At 48.9% G+C, this 24,487-nt stretch overlaps 1 protein-coding gene across 2 annotated transcripts in view; it reads left to right on the top strand.

Annotated features, from left to right (window-relative positions):
• Window positions 1-24,487, top strand: part of ABTB2 (ankyrin repeat and BTB domain containing 2) — a 177,411-nt gene that overhangs the window by 96,817 nt on the left and 56,107 nt on the right. The gene's annotated exons all lie outside the window — the stretch shown is intronic.

The following is a 24,487-nucleotide window of genomic DNA, read 5'->3' as shown; positions in this document are numbered from 1 at the left end:
CAGACCCAGTTGCTCCGCAGCATGTGGAGTCTTCCCAGACCAGGGCTCGAACCCATGTCCCCTGCATTGGCAGGCAGATTCTCAACCACTGCGCCACCAGGGAAACCCCCAAGCACAGTTTAATTTTCAGAAAGAACTCTGCTCGGAGGAGCCTCTCTGTCCCTTAGGAAGAAGCGTTCTGTGAGCAGCCTGATTTCTGGGAAAGGTGTAATATAGGGTAAAGAACATCAGCCCTGAACCCAGACGGCTTGCGTTTGGATCCTGCTTGGCCTCTGGTTAGTGGGGGAAGATGGTCCAAGTTATGTCACCTCTTTTTTTTTTTTTTTTTTTTAATTAATTAATTAATTAAAACTTTTTTTTTTTAATTTTTGGCTGTGTTGGGTCTTCGTTTCTGTGCAAGGGCTTTCTCTAGCTGCGGCAAGCGGGGGCCACTCTTCATCGCGGTGCGCGGGCCTCTCACTATCACGGCCTCTCTTGTTGCGGAGCACAGGCTCCAGTCGCGCAGGCTCAGTAATTGTGGGTCACGGGCCCAGTTGCTCCGCGGCACGTGGGATCTTCCCAGACCAGGGCTCGAACCCGTGTCCCCTGCATTGGCAGGCAGATTCTCAACCACTGCGCCACCAGGGAAGCCCTATGTCACCTCTTTGTGCCTCAGTTTTCTCACCAGTAAGTTGAGGACGGTGACGTAGTAGCAAACAAAGACCACTCTGTGTGTGTTCTGTGTACTTCATACCGTAATTCCTGCCTTCCTCACAACCCACCCTATGAGGTGGGTCCTGTTATTATCTACCTATCACCATACTGGAGGCACACAATTCATCAGTAATTAAGCAGGTTAACAATTTATAATAGTGCCTGGGTCCTAATGTGCTCTCAATAAATGTCACTTATTTTTAATTTTCTGTTGGATGCTTCCATTCTGCCCTTCTACCTCATAGCCAGGGTTAGACTTGGTTTATTCCTTGACTTGAGAAACCTCAGTGGGGATTTGGCTGATAAGAGCTTTTAGAGATCCAGGCTTCAGAGAGCAGCGCTCTCCGATGGAATCTTCAGGCTCTGAAGTGGAGATGCCCAAGGCAGCCAGAAGTACCTTGGATGGCCATTGTCGGGCCTGGGTGTTGCCCCCGTGCAGGTGGAGTTATCTCTCTGGGGAAGGGGCAGCAGCAGTGCATCCACCCTCCCTCAGGTAGGACTGGCCGTCAGGAAGGCTCCCCCTGCCTCTGTTTTCCCCATCCCCTGTACCCCCTGAGGCTCTGGGGGGTGGGGGGGAGAGGCTTTCCCTGACCCCCAGACGGAATTAGTTCTTCTGCCCTGAGTGCTCACAGCACCCTCTGCTTCCCCTCTCATAGTACTCATTTGTTCATTCACTCACTCACTCCCTCATTCATTTATTCACTTATTCAACAAATATTTACCCCTCTAGGTCATCGCAAAGCCCAGAGCTGATCTCCCTGTGCTATGAAACTAGCACAGTATTGTGAAGCAATTATACTCCAATGAAGATCTATTAAAAAAAACAAAACAAATATTTACCAAGTGCCTGTGACGTACCAGACACTGTTTTGGGTGTTCGGGACATGTCAGGAAATAAAACACATACAGATGTCTGCCTTTGCATCCTAGTGGGGCTGGGGGGAGATGGGAAGATGGTCCACAGTAAACACGGGAAGTATACACCAGGAGGTGGAAAGGGGGAATGAGCAAGGTAAGGTGGGTTGGGGGCACAGGGGTATGGGGAGGGAAGTTGGAGTTTGCAATAGGGTAATCAGGGTGGGTCTTATGGCTGTTAAACGCAGGCTGGAGGGAGGGGAGATATTTTGCCCTGTGAAAAAATGGGAGAAGAATATTCCAGGCAGAGGGGACAGCCTGCATGACAGCCCGCAGGCCTGACGAGTTCCAGTGAGGACACATGGCAGTAAGATCTGAGGAGTTCTGGGGCAGCCTTGTAGGGCCTGAGAGGACATCTTCAGGTCTCGCCTTTGACTCTGAGAGAGACTGGGGGACGTGATCTGAGGTATTTACTGGAAGGATAATTCTGAGTGCTGTGTTGAGTCTAGACGTGGGATGACCTCGGTGGCATTTCTTGATCCGTATCTCTTTCCTCTTAGATCGTAGACCCCCTGTGGGCACGGGCTGTGGTCTCGTTCTGCTGCTCTAACGCCGGCAGCCCGTCATTTGTTTTCCATGAACGACTCACGGAAAGCTGTGCTGGGGCCTTTGGTCCCAGGTGTGACAGGAATGGAGGGAGGCGTGGGCAGCTTTCACCCTTAAGGAAGAGGCTCTGGGTTGCACCTGTAGCAGACAAGCTGGGGCCCAGGCCTCCGGGCAGAGGAACCAGTCCACCGCGAAGCTCCCGTCTGTCTACGTGATGAGACTGGGTCGGAAAGGAGCCCCGGGTGTGCAGAGGTGCACGAGAAGCCACAGGGAGGGGGCGGCCTGTGGCCAGAAGACGGCTTCCCTGTGAGTAACCGGGATGTCAGTGCCTGCTCATCCTGCCCTCCCCCAGGCCCCTCTGGATCAGAGGAGGAAACGGACAGAAACCAGGACAGCTGGAGACAAATTGCTCTCAGACACCGCTGGTTCCTCAGGTGTCTTGGCACCTCGCGGGCCTCGGGTCTGCCCGGCACGCATTTCCAGTGGGTGGCTTGCAGTCTGCTTCCACAGAAAGACCCCCAGGCGGGTTCCCACTGAGGAGGTGATTTCCTAATGGGAAGACCCAAAGAATCAGCAGGGCTCTGGCTTTGAGGCAGGGCTCGTGGGGAGGCGGTGTGGTGAGCCGGGCGCGAGCATCAGTACCGAGAGGGAACTGCACAAGTGTGGGTTGCTTCTGACCTTGGGAGGTTTCAGTTGTATCAAGTGTAAAATAAAGAGATGACACACAGCCACGCATGGGGCTGTCTGCAATCAGCGTAACAACAGCAAAAGCTAACACTTGTTGAGGACTGTGTCCCAGATCCTAGGTTAAGTTCTTCCCGTGGATTTATTTATTTAATGTTTAAAACAATCTTATAAGGTAGGTTCTAGTATCCCAGTGTTACGGACAGAGAAATTGAGGCCTGAAGAGGTTAAACAAGGTGCCCAAGGTCACCCAGCCAGGAGGGTAGGGGTGAGGAGGGTGAGTGGGAGTGAATATTGAGAGTAACCCAGGCAGACTGACTCTAAACGCAGCTCTTGGCCACTGCGGTGAGGACTAGATGAAATTAAATGAGATGATCTGCATGAAAGGCTTAATAATACAGGCACAAAGCGAGCCTCACTCAGTCCTAACGAAGGCACTGGCTGCCCCCGTTTCCTGCATGCTTTATTACCCTGCATTTTGTGCTGGGGGCCCAGCTGTAGGTTATTCTAGTCACATACTAAAAATGTGCAGGGTTTTCAGTCTCTTTGTTGCCGGTGAAACTGGTGGTTATCTGCTTTTCCCACAGCCAGTCAGCCGAGGCCTGCTGGCATTTTCACTTTGAGCTTTGAAAGATCACGGGAGTCCTGATAGAGTGTCTTATCTCCTAAGTGTTTTAGAGCTGTTTATTCATTTAACGACTGGAAGTGATTTTTTAAAAGAGAGAAAGCACCTCTTTTGGCCAACAGTGACATCTCCAGAGGCCAGCATCTGGGTCCCCAGGGCAGGCCTGCTGTGGCCTGCCGGTACCTGGGATGGCTGCTCAGAGGGTAGCCGATCTGGTTTCTCTTTGTATCTCCAGGGCTAGTGCAGGGCCTGGCATGGGACAGGCGTGGAAAGAAACAGAGGTAGTTTGTGAATTATGGCCCCATATAGCAGCGTTAGACTCAGGATCCAAAGCTTCAAATTCCATACGTTCTCCAGACACGTCCACTCCACTCCTAGGGTACAGAAGGGTCTTGGCCGCAGGCAGGTGGGGTTTTCCAGACAGTTTCATATAAGCCAGTGGAATGCCCTCTGCTGAGTCACTGTACCTGGGGATGGGGCGGGTCCTTGAAGAAAGAGCCTTGCTTTGGACACCTCAGGGCTCCATTCCCGTCCAACCTGATGCTTGACCTTAGGGCTGTCCCTGGGCTTCAAGTTCTCCCCTTTCAAACACTGAATCTGTGCTAAGCGCATTCCATGCAAGATCTTGTCTTGTCTTCATAGATGCCTCCTAAGAGGGTTGTTGTTCTCATTTTTACAAATAACAACAATCTGTAAAATAGGTTTAAGGCTAGGACCTATCTCCTGGGATTATTTTTGAGGATTAAATGAGATACTGAATGGGAAGTATTTAGCAAGTGTTCTAGAATGGACTAAGTGCTCATCGAAGTTAGTGATTTCTGCTTTTGGAGGCAGAGGGAGAGGGCGGCGGTTATGGATGAGGCAAGTGGGGCTTGGAAGGGTTAAGTGATTTGTCCTAAGCAGAGGCAGGATCTGACAGGGGCTGTCTCTCCCACCTCTCTTCCCCCTTCAGTGGGGTGATAACAGCCTCCCGCCTATAGCTGCAGAGTGTTCTTGAGAAGCCGAGGTTATCTTGGGTGTGATAGAAAAGGTGGAAAGTTCCACCAGCTGGCACATCTCCTCCTTAGGCCTCTACTTCCTCATCAGGCTCCCTGACGTAGGTCGCCTGTGAACTGTGTGGGGCAGGGGGAGATGAGGAGAGGCGGGAAGAGGCCTTGGTTCACCTGGGCCCACTCCCGGGGTAAAGCTCTCAGTAAGCACCTGGAGTCCTCCACGTAGGGGCTGTGAAGTGGGAGGGTTGTTTGACCTCTAAGCTCCAGTTGTCTCCTCTGGAAAATGGAGACACAGTGGTGCCCATCCTGTGGAGAGTTTGAGGAGATGATGCAATGTGAACGACTCAGCTCGGTGCAAAAGTGCTCAGAAGCCTGCGGTGATTCACTAGCTCCGTCACACGCCTGAGGACAGGAGACCCCAGCTGGTCATTTTCTCCCACAAGTCCACACCCCTCCTCCCCCAGGACACCAGTCCCTCTCCTTCCTCAGAGTTAATACAGGTACACCTGCAACGGAGCCCTCTTACAGCATCCCTACCCCTCCTGCCACCTCTCCCCCTGGAAAGGAATGCCACAGTCCAGCAGTAGCTCCCACTCACTGGGCCCTGCGTGCAGAGGTGTTTGCACCACGCAGGTTTCTGTCTCACCACCATCACCACCGTGTGTCAGATACTGTGTACCAAGGACCTGATAGTCATCGTCTCGTTTAAAGACCAGACCACACAATTCCAAGAGTCATAAGCCCGGGAGTTCCTACCGATGGGAAATGGTGTCCTCTTGGCCCCCTTGGTTCAGTAATCACACCTTAGACCAGGAGGGTGTGGCAAGGTCTGACTCATGAGTGACTCATGAGGCACGGCACGGATGTGCAGTCTAACAAGAAGGCAGCATCACAAGCCCGAATGGATCCTGGTTTCATTTATAAAAGGCAAAGCCCACTCTTTCCGTGCAGAGTCGTGGTGCAGTCTTGGAAGTTGGGTAGGGAGGGGGGCGGCAGTAGGCCCCAGGAGCACGGTTAAGGTAAATAGTGACTCTGCAGAGAGATTTCAGATGCCAGCCCGGGGAAGTACACTCCGATTTTTAATTCTCTCACTTGTTTAAGAGAATGAGGGGCCAGGAGGAAAGATCAACCTGTGGAACCTTCACCAGACCCCTCAGAAGGGTTTAGCTCCCACAGCAGCCTTCTGGGGGCCGTGGCCTGTTTTGTATTGAAATTCAGCCTTGGATCCTAAAAGCTTGCCATCTTTCAGTGGTTCTTTTCCCGTCTCAATCCTAGACTCCCAGAGACACACCTCTGTGGTTCATGGTGTCCTTCCAGTACCTTCCACTCTCCCGTTTCTTCACCCCTTCCGTGGTTCTTGGGCAGCAGGGATGTCGTCTGGCTGGAAATGCAGAGGATGAGGTAGGCACCCTCAAACTGTCCCTGGGTGAACACTGCCTCCTCTCTCCACCCTCCTACCTTATCCCAGAAATGCTTAATTGCATTCTCTGTTCCGCCTCTGTTAGGCTTTAGAAGCAGAAGTATTAACTCACTCAGTCCTCATAACGCCCCACGAAGGAGGTTACTAACAGTTGTTCCCACTGTGCAGATGAGGAAACTGAGACATGGAGGGGTTAAGTAATTTGCCCAAAGTCACACAGTAACTGGTAGAGCTGAGACTGGAGCTCAGACGAGCTGGCTGTCAAATCCTTTTAACCACCATGCCATAATGCACCTCTTCTAGAAAAAAGGCAACTCTGACTGAAAAGCCTCCGAGTCCCTCTCTCTCTCTTGCCCCCAAAACCTTGAGAACTTGGCCTCTCTGAAGATTTCAGCCCAAGCAGTCAGGGGCAGGCTCCTCTGACGGGACTGGGCCCGGGAGATGCGTGACTAGAACATCTATGGATGCATTCTTGGTTCATTATGAGGCAATCTCCCCTGTCTCTGATTATCCAGTGCTGACGGAGGGACCCTCTTTGGGGGGGGGGGGCGGGGGCGGTTGGCAATGAAGGAAGCAAAGCCCTGTTCTCGTGACCCCTCTCAGTGGCGAGGTCATCCGTTATTCTTCGGCCAGGTTGGCTCATCAGAGAGTCCCTAGAATCATGGCTTCCAGCTTTGAGCCATTGCTGTCAGCAGCTTGGCTTTCCTGCCGGCTAATGGAGTCAATTCATCAAATGGAAAAGTTTTGGAAACTGTGGGAAGGAGGACATGCTCTAAGAGCTCTCTTGGCTGTAAGATTGGGGGATGGGGGTTACACACACAACCTTCTTCTTTTCATTTGTTCTCAGAAGCCCCACCACCAAAAAAAAAAAAAAAAAAGGTCTGTAATGAGTAGCAGTTGAGGTTATGATGATTTTCATACGAATTGTCAAATCTTCTGTGTCCATTAACCATCTTTTGTGGTGAGGAAATTGTGTAACTAGAGTAAGAAACTCCTCCTGACTATTAAGTGATAGATCAGTCCCCCAGCTCTTGGCTCTTTATCCAGTACTGGGGGTGTGGGGGTGTCCATAGACGGAGACAGCTTGCTTCTCTGGGAAAATGGTCAATTCAGAGTAGAATGTCTTCCCGCCCTTTGCATGGCTGTGGGTCTCTGGTGCATCCTTGCCAGGGGAGGGGAGCCAGGACCGGAGGAGAGTGACAGCTGCAGTTAGCCTCCCAAAGGTCAGTTCCCCCCTTAGACTCTTGTCAAAGAGACTTACCTTGTACTACTGCGAAGTCAGAGTTACAGCCTGTCTTACAGTCTGTTTGGGTAGTTCTTTGCTGGCAGAAAGCCCAGGATTGGGGTGGGTGGGATAGGAAAGAGGTAGAGAGGCCTGAGAGTGAATTCTAGGCTTGGCTCAGCCTCAGGGTAAACCGCTTTACATGCTTCTGAAAAACTCTGTAGGTGGGAAGGCAAACCCAGGAGCTGGCTAAAGGGCCAGGCAGTGAATCCCCCCAACTCCTTATCAGATGGATTCATTTCACCTGAGCACCTCCCGGGTACAGGGCACTGTCCTGAGTGCCAGGGACATAGTGATGAACAGGCCAAACATAGCCCTGCCCTTCACGGAGCTTCGAGTCCAGCAGGGAAAATCGACGCCTATGTTCACGATAGGACGTGACCAATGACATCAGGCACAATGGAAGAGAGCAGCCCGGCTCAGGCACATCACTTAGCTTACACGGCTCAGTTTCATCATTTATAAAGTAGGGGTCAGATCTCCCCTCACAGGCTGTTGCAAGGCTTACTGGGATTGTAGATGTTAAGTAGTTGGTGTATGGTAGGTACTGGATTAATATTTATACAAATGCATGGATGAATATGAATATGCTTATAGCAAATCTCCATTCAACAAATACTTATAAGCACCTACTATATCCCAGGCATTGTTCTAGACATTAAGAATATGAATTAAACAAACAAAAGCCCTGCCTCTTGGAGATTATACCATATTTGGGGAAGACAGGTAATACAATAATTGAGTAGAAAGCATAGTATATTTGGTGAGTGGTGTCATGGAGACAAACAATGCAGGGAATGTGAATAGGGAGAGATGGAGGTGGGCAGATAAAGGTCAGGGAAGACCTCACTGAAAGGGCAACATTTGTGAAAAGCCCTGAAAGGGGTGAGGGAGATAACCAGTGCGGATACCTGGGAAGCATTTCAGGAAAAGGAACAGCAAGTTCAAATGCCCTGTGACCACAGCAGGCCTGGTATGTCTGAGAACAGCAAGGACGCCAGTGTGGTGTGGCTAGAGAGGTGGAGGTGTGGGGGGATGACAAAGGGCTTTGAGGCCAATTTAAAGACTTAGAGTGCTCTGCTGGGTGAAGGGTGGGCGTGCGGGGGGTGGGGGGTGGCACAGTAGGGCTTTGAAAAGAAGAGTGCCATGATGAGACTTGGCTTCTTGGTTTGAACAGAATCCCTCTCTTTGTTCTGTTGGAAATGGAGGACAAAGAGAGAAGCAGGGAGATCGGCTAGGCTGGTACAGGAAGCCAGGTGAGCAAGGATGGTCTCCTGGACAAGGTGGTATCAGAGAAAGTTGGAAGACGGAAATTGACCTCATGGGGGAGGAGAGTACATTTCTGGGTAGAAGTGGTCTGCCCTGTCCCATCTTGACCTTCCTTCTCAGATGCCAGAGGAAGTTGATGGTAACCACAGCGCCCTGACCCTGGGGTGACCTGGCTCCCTGCCAGTTCGCCTTGAGGAAGCCAGAGTAGCTCAGAAAGTCAAGACCAGACATTTTCTCCCCAAATAAGAAAAGAGCTACAGAAATACAGGTGGGTTGGACCTGATCTGGCCTCGGAAAGTGGGTGTTTCCAGGATTTCATTCCTTTGACTGGGGCTTTGTTTTCTCTTGGGCTTCTTTGAGCCTTCACAGCTGTTTATGCCTGCGGTCACATCCTTTCCCCACAAGTAGCTGTAATTTAGGGAAGGAGATGGCAGATCCTGAATTACCGCTAAGAGGACCCCTGGCTTTGTTACTGTGTGGCCTCAGGCTCTTCTTGAGTTGGGTCCCCATTTCAGCCAGCCATAACTGGGAAAGTTCACATTTACACAAATGATAGTTCAGAAGGTGAGAGTATCCTTTACAAAGAGCATATTCTGATCAAAATAACAATTATAAATAATCTGGCAGAGGGATTTTAGAGATAACAGGAAAACAATTTGAAATCAGAACGTGCAGAAATATCAGGAGGGCATATTTGGGATAAGTGATATGAAAACGGCCAATACTGTTCACTCTGTATCCGATAGCACATTTAATCGTCATAACAACCCTATAGAGGTGGTGTTGTGGACTCTGTTTTACAGATGGGGAAAACCACACAGACACACACACACACACACACACACACACACACACACAGGGATTTGGTAACTTGCCCAGAATAATTCAGAGGTAGATGATCTGTCCCCAAAGTCCCTGCTCTTGGCCACAACTCCTTAAGATACCTCTAAACAGCTTGCTTCCGTCTTACAATTTAAATGATTTTATTTTGTCTTCATGTTTACATTCAACTTTCTCATAAACTTGAGGATCTCAGATCATAACTGCCAAAACATTTCCAAGGAACCCAGAGTCTGGATCCCTGAGGGTTCCCAGATGGCTCCGGCGGGCCCAAGATGCAGAGGCTGTCCTGAATGATTAGGGCAGAGGAAGGGGCTAATCCATCAAGGAGAGGTGCTTTGCCGCTGATGAGAATTCGTTTATCCCCCCTCCTCCTCTTTGTCTCTTTATCCTTCCTCCCCCCTCCCGGCCCTGCACATAGGCCTGATGTATTGGCATCTCAATCACTTCTGCTCCCCTTAGAGATCAGGGCCTGGCCTTGGGCCCTGAGGCCTCCCAGAGTAAATCAGTAAATTGCAGGGAGGGGTGCAGAGAAGGGATCAAAAGAGAATGGGGTCCTCTCTGCTTCCGGCTACCTATCATCTGCTGCTTACCCTGAAGATGGGGGGAAAAGGATCTCCCCTTCCCCACTTGCAAGGAGCTGCCCTCAGGGAAATCTGGAGGGAGAAGGTCCTTCTCCAGCCCTAGAAATAAGGTCTCTGAAACCCATCAGATGAACCAGCTCAAATCAGGAAGAATTTTATGCTTAAAAAGCATATTAAACTGAATCCTGTGTTTTCCGCCCTTCACACAAGGCCAGAGGTGAAAGGCAAGCGTGAATTCTCTAAACTTCAACTGCATGAGTAAATGAAGGAGAAAATTTCTGTATTTTCTCAGCTATTTCAAAATGCTTTTTTTTTTGGCTGCATTGCGTCTTCGTCGTCGCCGCGCACGGGCTTTCTCTAGTTGCGGCGAGCAGGGTCTACTCTCTGTTGTGGTGTGCGGACTTCTCATTGCGGTGGCTTCTCTTGTTACGGAGCACAGGCTCTAGGCGCACAGGCTTCAGTAGTTGTGGCACGTGGGCTCAGTAGTTGTGGCTTGCAGGCTCTAGAGCGCAGGCTCAGTAGTTGTGGCGCACGAGCTTAGCCGCTCCGCGGCCTGTGGGATCTTCCTGGACCAGGGACCAAACCCTTACCCCCTGCATTGGCAGGCGGATTATTAACCACTGCGCCACCAGGGAAGTCCCCTCAAAATACATTTTTCAAGAATTTAGTTTAAGAGACTGTTCCAAAGGACCTCTTCTTTGAAGGGAAATAACTTGCTCTATTTTGATTATTTTTCCTCCTCCTTTTTCTCCAGCCTCTGTCTCTCTTTCCATTTTTAATCTCTCTCTCTCCCCCCCCCCCCCCCCCAACAAGAGTCTCCAGGGATTTACCACCGGAACCTCTTCTCTCCACAGCAGATCTGTCCCCACGAGCCCTCACCTCTCCCGGCAGCTCTTCTTTCCCCTCCTGGAGATGGACCTACTCTGGGCCTGGGCAGTGGAGAAACCAGGTGCTGCTCCTGCCTCCACCAAACAGCTCTCTCTCCATTTAGGGCTTTGCTACCTGGAAAGTTTGTATCAAGGGGAGACGAGTTCCACTCTGCCTTCCTGGCTTTGTCTGTTACCTGGGATACAAAGACTGTTCCCTTAGCTAACAGCTGGCCTCCTGCAGCTAATTAGTGCCTTTAGCTGGCCTGAGGAGCCTGGATCAGGACAAGCTTCGCAAAACGACAATTAGTGATGGATTGCTTGTTGCTGCTTCCTGGGAGTCTGTCAGCAGGACCCGTGGCTTGTGGATTACCAACCAAACTGCGGGATCCCCCCTCAGACAGGGTCCTGGATGACCTGGCAAATCCATTTAGGAAGGTGGGATCATAGGCACCAGGTCCTTTTGATCTTCCCCTCTGCCATCCCCTTCCTGCGGGGCTGGTTGAACAAAGACCAATTCATTAAATACTGGAAATGTGGCCATTAACTGAAGGGGCTCAGATCCGTCCCTCACCTCTGATGGTGATAACAAAGAGAGCCCATTTATTCGTTTATTGGTGAACTCTTGCCATGTGTCAGGCATTACGGCTTCGTGTGCATTTGTCCTTTTTAATTCTCACCATAACCACTAGAGAGAAGAAACGACATTCATTTTACAGATGAAGAAACTGAGATCTAGAGGTCAAGTAACTTACCCAGGGTTATCGTCAAACAGCTAGTTGATGGCAATCTTTTTTTTTTTCCCCCAAAAGGTATTTATTGAACATCTACTATGTGCCTGACATTGTTCAGGCAACCCCTGCCAGGACGAGTTTGCATTTTGGAGGGGAGTGCCAGACTTTGAACAGCTAAGCAACTAAATAGACACAGCGATATCTGTATACACGCTTCAGGGTCACTAACAGGGCTCTCTTCCATGGCAGAGCCAGGATTCCCAGAGCTCTGAGGCAGGCAGGAGCAGGCAGCGTCACCTGGTAACCTGGGGGCCTCAGCAGGCAGAGTCAGTCACCTGAATTTCCCCAGTGCTTAGCACTGCCTGGTAGCCGTGTGTTTGCGTTAGGAAACGATTATGTGCCTTGTCTTATGAGAGGCAGAGCCAGAGCTGGCATTGAAAGTGTCCCCACGATGCTGGCACTTTGAACTGCATCTCTCCTCTGCTAAGCGGGACCAGCCCCAGCCCCACCCTTGCCCAGCCTCACCCTGGACGTAGGTAGTCATCTTGTGATCAGTGAAAGTAACCCAGGAATCCCCCAGATGGGGAAGCCCTGGGGAATTTACTGCAGTTCCGATGCTCTGATTACAGCCTCTGCTCTAGGAAGGCCAGGGAGGGGAGAACCCAGCAGTTCTCATTCTCAGCCAATACCTGTTCCCTCCTGAGATGGGAGCCCCCTCCCTTCGCTCCTGCCTCACTGAGTCACCACTCAGCTGGCCTGCTGGGTGTCTGCACATAGCTCCCCAGTGTGATTTCACTAAGGAAGCTCATCTGCCTGACTCCTGGCCTGCTTTGGGCATCTCCTTGGGGAGTGGCTCCTGCCTCTGCTCCCACCCCCGCAGGGGAAGAGCCAGGAAAAGGGGCAAATCCCCTCACTGAGGCACCTGCCATGGAAAATACCTGCAGTCCCAGCTTGGCTCTGCATAAGGTGCCCTGGAGCTGGCAGCTTCGTTAGATACCTGAGAGACGGGGGCCAGCTGTGGGCACAATTCAAATTTGGGGAGGCAGTTACAGCAGAAAACTGTGCAGATCTTAAAATGTAGTGATCTGAAAAATGTCCACAAAATACAGGATTCAGTGTTAGGTGAAAAATAATGTCATTAGAATCCTATCTGTGAGGGAAAAAATACTGATAAGGTTAATTTATGCACAAAAAAGGCTATTTGAAGAAAAAATATATACTGTACTAGTGTGTATATATATATATATATATATATATATATATATATAAAACAGTAGTTATCTTTGGAAGGTAAGAGTACAGGAAGCTGTCTTTTTCTTTGTCATTTGCCTTTCTGATTTTTAAATAATAATCATATTTACCATTATAATCAGAAAAAAAAAGATTTGGAGGAAAAAAATCCTAATAGTTTGAATAGTGTTTAAAAATGATTAAAGAAGACAATTTAGGTGATACAAACACGCTTTATTTAACACTTCATGAAGCAGACAGTCTCCTTTTGGAGAACTGCAAAATAGGATGGAAGGCAGGAAGCTTTTATGGAATAAAGAATAAAGAATAAGGAGGAGAACAATAGAAAATATCTGATTGGTCAGGGCCACACGGTCAGCCTTGTTTGGGGTGAAAAGGCCCAGAGTTGGCTTGGTGTTTGGGAATCGGCTGATTGGATACATTGCTTTTCTGGTCCAGCAGAGCATTTACAGGGAAACAAAAGTTATCAAAGTTTCAGTGTGCTGACGTGGCACCCCAGGCTGGAGTGGCTCAATCTGGGGCTTAGAAAGTTATTTCAGCAATAGATATAATGCTTTCAAGTAGTATTAAGTGCTGTCTGAGATACGTGTCAGCAGGTTTTGGTGGGGCCTTAAGGGAAAGATCCCCTCACTAGGAATTAGGGAAGGGAAGTCCATATGATGCTATTTCTGGGACATTCTTTCTTTTTAAATTTTTTTTAGGATATACTTTTTTATTAACATTCAGTAAATTTTTGAGAATAATTTTAGAGTTAGAGAAAAGTTGCAAGAATATTACAGTAAATCCCCAGATGCCTCAAACCCAGTTTCCCCTACATCTTACATTTGTCACAACGAATCACTCACTTTGATACAATGGGTTTTTTTGTTTTTGTTTTTGTTTGTTTGTTTTGGCCGTGTTGGGTCTTCGTTGCTGTGCGCAGGCTTTCTCTAGTTGTGGTGAGCTGGGGCTACTCTTCGTTGCAGCGCGCGGGCTTCTCATTGCAGTGGCTTCTCTTGCTGGGGAACACGGGCTCTAGGGCGCGCGGGCTCAGTAGTTGTGGCTCGCAGGCTCTAGAGCGCAGGCTCAGTAGTTGTGGCTCACGGGCCTAATTGCTCCGCGGCATGTGGGATCTTCCCAGACCAGGGCTTGAACCCGTGTCCCCTGCATTGGCAGGCAGATTCTTAACCACTGCGCCACCAGGGAAGCCCTCGACTATATTTTCTATACCCTGCAGTGAACATGCATTAATTGTTCTGACAGTGATAAAAGTAATTTAACGTGAAGCCAGTGAGTGAGTTTCATTCTTAGGGTCATCCTAATCTCCTGTGACTGATTTTTTGTTAGCTGTGTTATCTTATTTTTCTATGTGCTTCTTTCATGTATTTTGTGATGGCACTCCTAAGGAAACCCATTCTAGCATAGAATCGTTGCCAAAGAATAAATAATTTTTTAAAAGATTATCACATAATGAGATACTGCTTTACACACAATAGGATGGTTTCAACCAAACAGGCAATAACAGTTGTTGGCCAGGATGTGCAGAAATCGAAACCTTCGTGTACTCTTTGTTGGTGGAAATGTAATGATGCAGACACTGTGAAAAATATTCTGGTAGTTCCTCAGAAAGTCAAACATAGAATTACCGCATGACTCAGCAATTCCACTGCTAGGTGTATACCTAAGAGAAACGAAACTGTATGTGCTCATAAAACTTGTAAGTAAATGTTCACAGTAGCATTATCTATAATAGCCAAAAAGTGGAAGGAATCCAAATGTCCATCAGCTGATGAAGAGATAAAGAAACTGTGGTGCAAGATCATTCAGCCACAAAAGGGAGTAAAGTATTCATACAGTACAACATGGATGACCCTTAAAAATATTGTGCGACGCATGTAAAAGAAGCCAGACACAAAAGACTGTGTATTGTACGTTGTACGATTCCATTCATATAAAATGTCCAGAGTAGGCAAATCCTAGAGAAAGAAAGTAAATGACTGGTTGCCGGGCCTGGGTAGGGGTGGGGAAGACAGAGAATGGGGGTTTCTTTGGGGGCTGTTGAAACTGTTCTGGAATTAAATAGCGGTTATGGTTTTACAATTCCGTGAATGTACTAAAAACCACCGAACTTACATACTAAAAGCGTAGATTTAGTGATATGTGAATTATATCTCAATTTTTTTAAATATTCATTTTTATTTATTTATTTATTTATTTTTGGCTGTGTTGGGTCTTCGTTTCTGTGCGAGGACTTTCTCCAGTTGCGGCAAGCGGGGGCCACTCTTCATCGCGATGCGCGGGCCTCTCACTATCGCGGCCTCTCTCGTTGCGGAGCACAGGCTCCAGGCGCGCAGGCTCAGTAGTTGTGGCTCACGGGCCTAGTTGCTCCGCGGCATGTGGGATCTTCCCAGACCAGGGCTCGAACCCGTGTCGCCTGCACTGGCAGGCAGATTCTCAACCACTGCGCCACCAGGGAAGCCCTCTCAATTTTTTTTAAGTCTCCAGTTTTGATTTATAAGTGCTGGGCCCAGACTCCCTACAATGGAACAGTGTAGAGCATGGACCCTGCTGCTTCCTGGCTGCGTCATCTTGGGCAAGTTTCTTAACCTCTTACAGTGTCAGTTTTCTTAGGGTAAAACGGAGACACCGTTACATTACCAAGGGTCCCTGGGCATTTGTTCAGACCCCACACCCCTCCTCCACATCCTCCTCTCGTCTGCCCCTGTTAGCTGCTGCCTGAAGAGGCGGGTTTGTCACTCATGTAAGGGGATCTTGCTTTTTGCTTTCCATTCCCACGGGAGAGCCCCTGCATTAAAACCACCCCTTCCAAGAGACTGGGCTTCTGGGTTGGGGGACAGAGTGATGGCTCATGCTGCCAAGGCATTTCCAGTGTTTGTTTGAAGAAGTAAAAGTCAACTAGGCAGTGGCTTCTTCTGAAACATGTCGTTAATGCAAGCGTCATGGGGCTTCCGAGCTCAAAGCACTCATGTGGCACCTGTTTATTTTTCAGACACACTTTCTTCCCTCTCTTCCCTCCTTGTCTCTCTCCTTCTCTTTCTTTTAAGGGAAGGGAGTAGGAGAGCTAGGGGCTGAGGGTGGGCTCTGCAGTCTGCACAGAGCGTAGAGTCAGAGCTGCTGTTTAGAGCTGCGACGTCACCGTGACCGGGCAGGGCCGCGCAGCCCGGACCTCTGTGCTCCGCTCAAGCCCATCTGTGGACCAGGACCAGGGCTGGGAGGGCTAAGGGTGGAGGCCAGACTGACATGCCTGCCCTCCTTCCATTCTGCTGGAGTGCCTGGGCCCAAGCGGTCAGCGCCCGGCAAGCCCCTTCCCTCTGACATCTGCCCCCGACGGCTGTCTCTTAACAGGCCAGACGATTGGAGGAGACGCTGTCACAGAGACGGTTTTCTTCTTTAACTTGTCACACCATCTGAAGCCAAAGCCATTCTCGTGGTTTGCTTTACTATTGAGAATGTCCAGTGTTTTTACTAAGGCTTAAAGCTGAAGTAAATTCGTGTTCTCTGAACATGGGTTTTCCATACTTATTAAGCATCTACCATGTTCTTGGAACTGCAGGGATGGCAGAGAGAGGGAAGGAGTAAGGTGAAAAGCCTAGCCTCTGCCCTTCATAAGCTTCTGGTAAAAGGGTTATTGATATCACAGGTAACTCCTACCTGGAGCCTGAGAACCCTGGGAGAGGGCCAAGTGCAGTGGTGATTAGATCCCCACCTGATGGGGATGATGGCACAAAAGACACTGTCCCTCTATCGTGTGCCTGCTCTGTGCCCGGCACTGTGCATTCCTGTCACCTCGGTTGACCCTCACTCTTGCTCTCTGAGAGTAGGTGTTATCCCCATTCTACAGATGGGGAAACTGAGGCTTAGAGAAGGTATCACATGTCCAAGGCCACATGGCGAGTAAGTGGTAGAGTCAAGATTTGAGGCTGGGTCTGCCTAACTTGTGAGCTTGTGCTCACAACCAAGGGGAGGCTCTGGGAAGAAGATGGTGGCCAGTCACTGGGTAGAAAGAGGACGGACAAGGATGGGGGACGCCACCGATGCGGAGGCTACAGTCATAAGCATTTCAGAATTTGGGAAGAGGGGTGTGGACCATCCTCCTCTCTTCTGAACCAGGCAGGATAGACACACACACGCACAACACAGCTCGGGGATGTGCATGAGTCCTGAGATCCCAGATTCAGTGGTGTGGAGCCACGACACGTGAGGACATGTGATGGATGTAGGGGCCCCACCATGGGAAGGGAGCTAGGTTTACTGGTGTGGACACAGGACCAGGGCTGGAAGCTGCAACAAGACAGGTTGGATTAAATAAGAATTTTCTAGCAGTTGGAGCTGCACGTGAGCTCTCTTAGGGAGAGTGAGTTCCTGGCCACTGGGACTGAGCCCTCAGGCAGCTACTCAGGGTATTGTGCAGGAGTGTCAAACATCAGGGACTGATCAGACAGTGCTGATATATGTACTGGGGGGTGTGGTGAATATTGATAACACAGTGGCAGCATATTAAATAAAGATGCCTGGGGAAGTGCAAAAAGGGTTTGAATCTGTGTGGTTTCTGTAGTCCTTTCCAGCCTTGGTTGTATAAATACAAGTCATGCTCTTCTGGATTTGGAAGGAAGAGATGCTGTTTGTATGTGTTTTAGTAAAGCCCCGGGACAGAGAAGTGATCTCCTGAAACTTAGTCTAGGAGGTTAAAAGATTTTGATGCTTTCTCGCCTTCACCATCTGGCTGGTAGCCTCAGGGTGGACAGTAAGATCTCCGAGGTGACATTGCTTCAGCCTTAGAGTAATTTGGGGCATGCTGACTGGTCAGTGACTCGAGTAAATGAGGTTGATGCTGGGGAACAGGAGACCACTTTTCTCTGCACTCCACTCACCCCGGCCTCCTACCTGCAAGCCACGACCCCTCACACATGCGTGAGCTGCAAAGCAGAACTGACGGAGCTAAACTGGGGGCCGCCGGGGGCCCCGGAGGCAGGAGAAACACCCCACAGAAAGATAAGGTTAATCTGCTGCAGGCAGGAGTGAGAATGTCGGGGTTGTGTTGTGGGCAGCAGCCTCTGCCTGTAAGGATGATTATGGGGGATGCGCATGGAGCAGGGGTGCTGCAAATGAAGTGAGGAAAAGCTGAGAGCAGCAGAGGGTGTCAGAGAGGCAGTTCATCCCCCCTATTAGTTCTGCCGCTCAAATCCAACAGAGATCCAGCCCAGCTGGCTTGAGAGGACGTCCACGGTTCTGCCTCTTTTCTGGCCTGTGGCTGACACAGCCTTAATCGAGGAGGGGCTGGAGGAGGGAGTCCTGCCCAAACAGGCTGATTCACTATTTCCACTGGGTCCGCGCTGTCTTGGTGGGCAGATCACACGCCAGCCTCGTAAACTCACTCTCCACTTGTCTATGTGACGTTTATAGTCCCACGGGGAGCTGGCTTTTTAATGAGCCTAATTTGAGGCTCTAAGTAGGAGTCTGTTAAAACAAACAGGGAGGGACTCCGGCCAAAGCCCAAAGTCGCCGTTGACGCACACAGGGTCACATCCAGTTCTGCAGAGGGGCCAGGACTCTGTGCGCCCAGGGCAGCGGTAGAAGCTGCTCCCCAGTGACAGGCCTCTCTTCCCAGGCAGGTGCTGCAGAAACCCCTGGAGCCTTGGCAAGAGCCCTTCCCACTTTGGTTCTGCGTGGAAAGCACAGGAGGGTCCTGGCTTTGCTGATTGAAGGAAAGGAGCGGGCCTGTGTGCAAATCCAGGGCTGGTTGTCAGTGGATCAGACGTCCTGGGTGCTCCCTGGCTAGATGACAGCCCCACAGCCAGCCCTCTGAGGCCTCCGGGAGCGAGAATCCGTAACCCAAAGACGCCTGTGAGGAAATGCCCCATCTTCCTGTGGCTTTAGTTCATTTTTCTGAGACCTGGTTTTCAAAATCAGAATGAGATGGAGGTGCTGGCGTCTGTCATGAGGCCCTGTCCGGGTCACCTCTCTCTAGCAGGTCCTGGTTGGGAGAGCAGGGGCCTCACCTCCCTGGTGGATGCTCAGGGCTCACTTCCAGAGCTAGGACAACAAGCAGGGGTCCCTTCGGTGCTAGAGCGCTGGGGTTCGATGTGACTCAGAGGCCACTGCCCACTGTGAAGTCATACTGGGGGACCCTCCTGAGTCACCCAAAATAACAGTGCTAGGTACTGTGAGCCTTTAGAATGGAGTGTGCTGCAGCCATTGAAAGTGATGATGAGAAACAATATTTGGGGCCATGGAAAGCTATCTGTGAAATATTAAGTGAAAAAGGTGGTCATTAAAGTATTAATTTCTTAAAATTAAAAGTATGCATGTGAGAAAAAAGAAAGTACACATGCACACTCCAAAGCAGAGGTGCATATTGAAAAGTCTGAAAGGCTATTAAACTGTAATGTCAATGATGATTATCTCAGGGCAGTAAAATTACTGTTTTTATTCTCTCCTTTTCGCCTATCTGCATTTTTTAAACGCAAATAAACTGTGAGTGGCGTTCTGCAGGCACTCACCCAGCAGAAGCCAAATGGTCTGCCCGGAAGATTTCCCCCGTGAAGGGAGCTTCCAGCCCTTATGTTGAGCAAAATGAGGGCTGGAGTTGCTGCAGCCACCCCAGGCCCTTGGGGAACTTGGCCTTGTGGGCCAGAACCACCCTGTTCTCAGCAGAGTTTGAGTGCAGCATGTCCACAGCCAGTGCCACACAGAGGAGCCTGGGAGCACGCATTTTTAGCATCCATAGAGACGCAGGGCCCCAGGAGCAGGGAGATGGCTTTATCATCAGACTCTCCATATGATTTCATTTGAACAAAGGGTTCCATGGTTTAAAAGTTTTTTTGCAAACTAGTGATTTACAGAAACCATCTTGTATTAGAGAAATCACTTCATCTGCAAGTCAAAAAAACCTGCCTGTGGTGGTCTGAACTGTGACCCTCCAAAATTCATAGGTTGAAATCCTAACCCCCAGCACATCAGAATGTGACTGTATTTGGAAACAGAGTCTTTTAAGAGGTAACTAAGGTAAAATGAAGTCCCATGAATGGGCCCGAATCCAATCTGACTGGTGTTCTTGTAAGAAGAAGTGATCAGGACACAGACACATGAGGGAAGACCATGTGAAGACCCAGGGAGAAGACAGCTGTCTACAAGCCTAGGAGAGAGGCCTCAGAAGAAGAAAGCAACCCTGCCCACACCTTGATCTCAGACTTCTAGCCTCCAGAATTGCGAGAAAACAAATTTATGTTGTTTAAGCTGCCCTCCCTGTGATATTTTTTCCTATAACAAGAAGTTCGGGGATCGGCAGTTCCTGGTGGTGGTTAGCTGCTCGGTGAGACGGTCAGAGACCCAGGCTCTTTCTGCTTTCTGCTCTGCCATCCTCAGCATGTTGGCTCTGATCTTGCCCTTGTCCCCTCCTGCAGCTCCTCCCCCTGCACGGCAGCAGGCGGCCTGTCTCCTGCTGGCATAATGGCTGCTGCTGTACCTTCTTCAGACAGTGTGTCACATTCGAGGCAGGAAGAAGCGCAAAGGCCCTGCCAGCTGGACAGCCTGTGCCTTTAGATCAGGAAAAGCAGCATTTTCCAAAACCCCTGAAGTCTTGAATTTATGTCTCATGTCCAAGACCATGTTGTACAGCTGTAAGGGAGTCTGGGAAGGGGCCCCCCAGGGCTCATACTGCAAGTCATTCCAGGCAGAATCAGGGTTCTGTTAGCCAGGGAGGAGAAGGACGGCACTGGATAGGTCGCTGGGAACAGCGACACAGTTTCAAGCATCCAGCGGCTGGATGTTTTCATACACCTTTGCAGGGGAAAGATCGTGGTGTCCTGGAAGTGACACAGTGAGGTTTGGGATGTCCCCATCCTGAGAATGAACATTCTACAGGGACCTCCTTCCTACGAATGAGCTTCTTTCCCTGCACCTCCTCAACCTACTCCCGTGTTCCGTGATGTTTCTCAGCCGTGAGATGGCCGAGGAGTGTTTGCTACTCATAAGGTCTGTACGGTCCCTTTGGGGTTCTTGGAGCGGGGAGGGGCGGCTTTGTGAAACATCCTGTTATTTTTCCTCCCTTGCTGGATGACAGCACATAGCAAAAGCCCCCTCTTCAGACTCCTTCCAAGCTTCTGGTACCTACTGCAGACCCCTTCTCTAGCATTTATTATGGTACCTTTTAATTATCTGTCTACATATTTTTCCTGTCCTCTAGAGCCAGGGAACTGGATCTTACCTCTGTATTCCTAGCACCAAGCTCAGTGTGATTAATAGGCATGTGATGAATATTTGAGTAAGTGAATGAGTGACAAGAACAGCACAGCGCTAAAATTCCCCGAGCCTACTTGGATACTTCTTCCATATTTGAAGCCATCAGTCAACCTTGGGACAGAAGGTCCCATGGCCTTAGAGAATGTGTTCTCTGTCCATAGGATTTAACCGCCTGCAAACAACCCTTTCCGTGCGGGGGAATGGGGACGGGGTGGTACATGGGTATGTCCGTATTTGCCATATATGAGTTATGAAGGGAGTGACTTAAACTCTGGGCTCTGGTGTCCCCAGCACACTTAGCACTGTGGGGTTTTTTTTCAGCCCAGATTTCCAGGCACGTGTTGAATTCTCCCATTCTCTGTGAATTGCCTTTTGGAGCCATAAAGATTGAGATTGAAATTTGCTGGAGCCATAAAGATTGAGATTGAAATTTGCTAACTGCTTTAAGTTGATCCGGGAACATCACCAATTTTAAAAGTAGTCAAACATGGTTTTCATTTATTTGGTCTTAAAAATGATCCCTTAATGAATTTTAGTTACGAAAAACGTAATCTGCTACCTCCGACTTTGATGTTTAAGTGCTTAATGCAAAAGCTAAAAGGAATGAGCAGCTTTATTGAAATAAGAGCCCAAGCAGTGGCCCAGGTGGATTTTTAGACTATGAATTCCTTGGCAAAGAAGATGTCTTCAGCCAGCAGTGGGGCTGTCTAATCGCTAATCTCCTCTCCCATCCCTTTCCCACACAGCTACCGGATTTATCTGTCTGAATGTGCGTATGACCCTGTCATTCAATTGCTTAAACCCCTTCAATGAGTCCTCATTGCTCTCAGGACAGAGTCTCAGCCCCTTAGACTCCTGTGACTGGTGCCCTCCACCCTGGTCTCTCCCCCGGAGGCCTGTCACGCTCACCCATCACTCCGAGCTACCCCCTCTCCATCCCTCTGAGGGGCTCTGGATTAGTACAGGGGTCAGCAAGCATGGCCCTGGGGCCAAATCCCACCTGACACCTGTTTTCATGTGGCCTATAAGCTAAAAATTAGTTTTACATTTTTAAATGGTTGAAAAAGTACTAAAAGACTAGTTTGTGGCACATGAAGGTGATATAAAATTCAAATCTGTGCCCATTTGTTTATGTATATGCACATTACGCTGGCAGAGTTGAGTAGTTGTGACAGACCCGCAAAGCCAAAAATATTTACTCTCTGACCCTTTGCGGGAAAAGTTTGCCGATCTCGGCTTCGTAGTGGCTCCAAGGGTGGGTGGAGAGAGGGCAGTGATCTCCGTTAGCCACCTCCCAGGCTGCCCCAAATAAACACATAGTCTAAGTATGAATAATGTGCTGGCTCTACAAACACAGCTTCATGACAAGTCTCAGGGGGCCCCTCCCTGCCTATCGCTGCCCCAAAACCTCCCTATACAGGCCCTCCCTCTGCTTGGAAGACCCATCCAACCCCTTCACTAGACTGATATCTACTCTATGTCTCTTCCTCCAGGAAGCCTTCCTTGACTACTAGACCTACGTAGTCTGCTTAGAGACCCTCCTCTGGGCTCTTTGATCCGACTCCAGGTAGCCCTTTTCATTATGGACTTGGCTGGTATACTGTCTGCCCTCCTTCACTAGACGGCAAACATCAAGAGGGTAGAGACTATGTCCTGTTCACTTTTCTACCCCCAGAGCATAGCCACTTCCGGCAGATTATTAGGTCATCAGTAAACAGTTGTGGAAGAAATTAGTGGATGAATGCAGAATAAATGATCCGTCTGTGGTGAATAAAGCATGATTCTTTATCAGCACAGGCCTTTAGGAAAATAATGGGATAGGTTGACCTAGGGTCCATCACTTCGGTCGAATAGAAATACTTTTATATGGTATCTGATGGCTTTATCCCAAAGCCATTGGCCCTGGGAATCCGTGAGGCCATTTATAAGATATTACCATTTATTACATGCTTACTATGTGTCAGGCATTTTACTAAATGCTTACTTACTTAACTCCTTTTAATTCTCAAATAATCATGTGAATTCGGAGCTATTATTAGGCATATTAGACAGATGAACAAATTGAGGCTCGGAGAGGTTAATTAACTAGTCCAAAGTCACATAGCTAATAAGATTCATAGCTGAGTTTTGAACCTTCTTCCCTCTGACTCATGCTCTTAAATCATCTGGAGGGTTTAATAGAGCCATTTGGAATGGGAACCAAAGCCGACTGAAGCAGGTTATATTTGTTAGAAGGACTGTAGCACAGTACATTTCTGACTAATGATGCATTCATGTTCTATTAATAAATATCTTGGCCATCTGCCCTGGACCTTGTGACATTTGCCTCTTTTTTTTTTAACCCCTAAGGAATGACTTGTGTGTATTACAGGTGCTCGGGCTCATTTATCCCTCTCCTTCCTCTGAGTTGACACTTGGAGCCTTCTCCCACTCCCCTCTTTTTCCTGCCGGCAGCACTGCTCCCACTGGAGATGTAGCTCCTGGATCACTCCCGGGACGTGCTTTGCCCTCTCTCCCATTCCCGGGCCCACCGGTACCTCCCACCCCACCCCCAGCAGCACTGGTAGTGGCAAGCCTCTCTTTTCACACTTGGCGCAGCGTGAGGATTTCCCCCAGCTCTCCCTGTGCTCAATCCCAGCAAGTGGCAGCCTGTACCGACCGACTGAGAGTACTGGCGGTCCAGACTGCCACGTGGCTGCATCATGATCACACAGGCTCAGCCCAGTGGGTACATGGCTGGACCAGAGGAAGTGCCCCCCCTCTCCTGCCCAGTCAGGTGGCCCCTGAGTCCCTACCATCTGGCCAGGTGAAGGGGCTGGCTCTCAGAGCGGCCGATTCTTGTAATGAGACTTGCAGACAAAAATCTCACCTCCTGCTTAGGAATATAGGACAGTTTCTGTCTGAGTTTCTTTCTCTTATCTTTTTTTTTTAATTAATATTTATATAAAACAATCAAGTTTTCCTTCTATTTACTTTTTTTTCCTCCATGAGCTCACAACAGTTGTAACAATGGTTTTGTTTTTATTAAAATATATAGTTTCATTAGTTAATCAGTAGAAAGAAAGCATGAAGAATAATGGAGAAAAAAATCATCTAAAGTTCTCCCGTGCAGAAATAACTATCTTTTATGTTAGATGACCTCCATTCTGGGCTCTTTATAGGTAATTAGATCATAGTAATTTTTTTAAACGTTCTCTTGTTTTCTTACATAAAAATTTAATTTCAGTTAACTAACTTTCTAACATATTTGAAATTATGGCTATTCCTATGCTCAGAAGAAACATTCTATCACCTTCTTCTCCCTCTAAGTACCTCTCCCCCACCACGTCCCCTGTTTCTCTTATAAAACAATCACTTTTTACACCACCAATAAATCATATTTGTAAAAAGTTTAAAAAGCATAGTAGTTCAAAACATTTTTATAGCCCTAGTGCAGAGAGAACCACTCTCACCTTGGTGATTGTGTGCATGGGTTGGGGGAAGGGCTGACGTTTTAGGGTGATGACGGTGTGTGTTTATGTTTTAAATGTGTTGTTGCCTTTATA

This window comes from Eschrichtius robustus, chromosome 11, assembly GCF_028021215.1.
Source record: "Eschrichtius robustus isolate mEscRob2 chromosome 11, mEscRob2.pri, whole genome shotgun sequence".
Taxonomy (NCBI): domain Eukaryota; kingdom Metazoa; phylum Chordata; class Mammalia; order Artiodactyla; family Eschrichtiidae; genus Eschrichtius; species Eschrichtius robustus.
This window is presented reverse-complemented; position numbering and strand designations above follow the sequence as displayed.